At 32.4% G+C, this 3,865-nt stretch overlaps 1 protein-coding gene across 1 annotated transcript in view; it reads left to right on the top strand.

Moving 5' to 3' along the window:
- The window catches only part of LOC111049709 (proteoglycan 4), a 90,962-nt gene that overhangs the window by 55,798 nt on the left and 31,299 nt on the right, over positions 1-3,865 (top strand). The gene's annotated exons all lie outside the window — the stretch shown is intronic.

Raw genomic sequence — 3,865 nt, 5'->3', positions numbered from 1 at the left:
TCCCCACCTTTACCCACTATGCTAAGGGGGCTGGGTGGTTCAAAGGTACCATTTTTTGGATTCTCGCATATAACTGGAAAACTATTCATCTTACGTACATAACTGTTCTATACGAAATTGAAGGTTACATAAATTCCTACAATATTCATCGTAAAACTTTTCTGTATCTCCTATAGTTCTCGAGATATCCGTTCTTGAAGGTATGGCATTTAAAAAGAAACACGTTTGCTTCCAATTTTTGCCATTTTTGCTCTTATAACTTCTTAAATATCGATGGAAAAAATCCATGCTGATCATGAGCGTAAAGAGCATCAAATTCCCTTCAATTTGATGTATAATTTCACACTTTACGCACTTCCCTACGACTGTTGCAGCAGCTTTAGTGTTCAGTGTGAAATTTTCAGTTTTGCAACAATAGACCAATTGACAAAGGAATTTAGAGGGAGTGTTTTCAGCACAATTTTTGACTTTGCAGCTTCGTTAGGACCAGTTAGGGGGTGAACATATCAGAAGTCCCCATCCCTAAGCAATGTGCTGAAGGGATGAGGGTGGTTTAAATTATGCATTTTTCAACTTTTTGCTTCCACACTTATATCTTGGCAACAATGCGTTTAACCATCTTGACTAACTGTTCAAAAATAAAGTTTGATAAATTCTCTACAACTTTTGTACAATAAAGTTTTATGATATTTCCAACAGTTTTCGAGATATCCGCTCTTGAAAGTGTGGAATTGTCGGAATAACAGGTTTCTATCCATTGATTTGCTCTTTGTTGCAAAACTGAAGATTTCACACTCAACACTAAAGCTGCTGCAACAGTCGTAGGAAAGTGCGTAAAGTGTGAAATTATACATCAAATTGAAGAGAATTGGATGTATAATATCATCCCCAATATCCTAGTAGTGCTAAAAAAGTTTCAGGGTTGAAGGATTAAAAGGAAATTTAACTTTTATGATAAAATTGGAAACATCGCGAAGATTTGTTTTTCTTTTGAATATCACTTCTCTCAGAATCATGTAGCGTCGTAATGCGTAATAATTTTATATCAAATTAATGGGGAGAATGTCTCCTTTCTATTGGTGTCTGGATAATTTTTATCCGACTTATAGTTATTTTTTAATTAATGTTCATGTTCGTCAATGTCGAGACATTTCGAGAAATATGAAATTTTCGTCATGCTGGAAACTTTTTTGTTTAAAAAGATAAGTGGATGGTGAAAGCGAGAAAGTTTCTCAGAAATAATTGAAATTATTTTTCCAATTGTCAAACGTACTCGGAAGATCGTATTTTGGCCCCTCAGGAGTTTCAAAGTCAAGGATAGCGGCAGAATGGTGTGCCGCCATAATTACCTATGCTATCAATATCTGGGATCAACAAATTCAAAATACAGAACGATTGAAAAATTCAGCAACTGCAAGCCAGATGATCATGAATAGTGAAAATGACAACCTCGCCTTGAATAATCCAAGCGATGTTTCATTACAGCCTTTCTAGAGGCAATCAGCTGCTTGCGTTTGAAATAATTCAGTCAAATTTAATAATCTTGTAAATTACAAGCCTTAAGCTTACAATTTGGTATACATTGCATACCATGCAGACACTCTTCTAACTTTAAAATTCCTATGAGACAAGAATACGATCTTCCGACTACTTTTGACAATTGGAAAAATAATTTCAATTATTTCTGAGAAACTTTCTCGCTTTCACCACCCACTTATATTTTGAAACAAAAAAGTTTCCAGCATGTCGAAAATTTCATGTTTTCTGCTTGAAATGCCTTGACATTGACTAACATAAACATTAATTAAAAAATAACTATTAGTCGGATAAAAATTATCCAGGCATCAATAGAAAGGAGACATTCTCCCCATTAATTTGATATAAAATTATTACGCATTACGACGCTACATGATTCTGAGAGAAGTGATATTCAAAAGAAAAACAAATCTTCGCGATGTTTCCAATTTTATCATAAAAGTTAAATTTCCAGTGAATCCTCCATTGAGTTATTAATTGCATGTGTCATTGCATCCAATTAATAATCCACTCAAAATTTGAAGCTGATCAATTCATACTAAAGCTACTTCAGAACTTCAGTTACTTCATAACGGACAATGACTTTGGCCTCCAGAGAGTCAAAAGTGTGAACTCGCTGACGCTCGTTCTATTATGAAATATTAAATATTTTCCAATTTATATGTCACACTTATTACATTCATTATTTTAATATTACAGAACTGTAGTTTCATGTTGAAACCAACACTCTTTTTGCTGTAGTGTAGCAAAATATGTGTTGATTCCAAAAATTAAAGTGTTCAGCAATGGAAATACTTAATGAAGGGGAATTGTTTACATAATCAATTCTCTCAACTATAGAAAGAATCTACAATATTAATAATTCTCCAAATTTCGTCAGTATATAGGCTACTAGTTGTGATGAATTTTTTAAATAGACCTCATGAGAAGAGAGAAAAATTGTGATTACCTTTTTAAAATGAAAGAATTTGCTAAAGGAATAGTTAGCGACCGAGCGATAAAGCTTCCTTATCAGTAACTGTATATCAGATAAGAGTACCGTTCTGTACTGCATATTTTCTAAAGAATTATTTAATAAAATTATAATTATTCTGCAAATTGAGCACGAATCGTTTATTGAATTACTCATTGAATTTTGAGGTTACACTTTGTTTACCATTGATCAGATGTTTTTGAAGCAGCTCAAACACAGCTGACTGATTCAACATATTGTAAAATGTCATGCCAGAACTCATGCAAGCTGTAATATTATTTCTAAAATTAAAAACTATCAATGAAGGACCAAGAATTTCGAATAAAAAAAATAAAATAAAATGTATGTATTATTGTTGAAATTATTTATTACTTAAGAAATTATATTATAACGTCAAGTATTATTGTAACTAACTAGGTCATAGCATGAACATTATATTATTGATAAGAGCAGCAGAAATTAATTATAACAGTCTCAAACATAATAAGAATTGTATAAGAATATTAAATTATGAATTATTGTTTCAACTGAGCCACATGGTGATTGAATCTCTTTGGCAAGTCTAAGCCAATCATAGTGCATAAAAATAGCACCAAAAAGTGATCGTTTAAAAAGAACATATGTTAATCTGTTATCAGACAACAAACCTGCCTTATCATATACGCTAGCACATGCACATTGTAAAGAGGAACTCTATCTAGAGAATTAAGTAGTTTAAAGAATTATACAAATTGAATTATTATCGTAATTAAAGGAATTATATTTTACTGCTGGCCACTGACGTCATGTCTACGTCACAATCGTTCTACCAATGGCAAATTTTCATGCAAATTAATTACACCGAGATTCTCAGAAAGAAAGTTCTAGCCAAGAAGCTTAGAAAAAGACGTTTCACTTCCCTTTTGAAATCCTCACCGTTAAGACATCGTTAAAATTACCAGACCTATTTGTAAAGTTTTTTGTTCGATTTTATATGTTTTATTTGTGAGCCAATATTTTAGGCTATTCTATTTGTTATTCGTAAATTTATTTTCATCAATCGATAATTCAAGAGTTTAAAGTTAAATTATCCCTTAGTTAATTTGGTGAAGGAGATATTAAATTAAAATTCCCCACGTGCTGAGACCGAAGCCTGGACTGCCGCCGATCAAACGAATTTGATCTAAAGAAGAAAACCACGACCGCCAAGGAGTTTCACGTGAGTTTTAAAATTTAAAGGGGCCCCAATCTACGCTTCGAAAAGTATTACAGTGCAGAAAGTATAAATTTTTTCTTCGTTAAATTATTGGCCACGCCGACAAGCACTTATTAGTTATAAGAGCCTAGAATTTATTCAATATAGAATTTATAAAAACT

The sequence above is a fragment of the Nilaparvata lugens genome, chromosome 13 (assembly GCF_014356525.2).
Source record: "Nilaparvata lugens isolate BPH chromosome 13, ASM1435652v1, whole genome shotgun sequence".
Classification (NCBI taxonomy): domain Eukaryota; kingdom Metazoa; phylum Arthropoda; class Insecta; order Hemiptera; family Delphacidae; genus Nilaparvata; species Nilaparvata lugens.
This window is presented reverse-complemented; position numbering and strand designations above follow the sequence as displayed.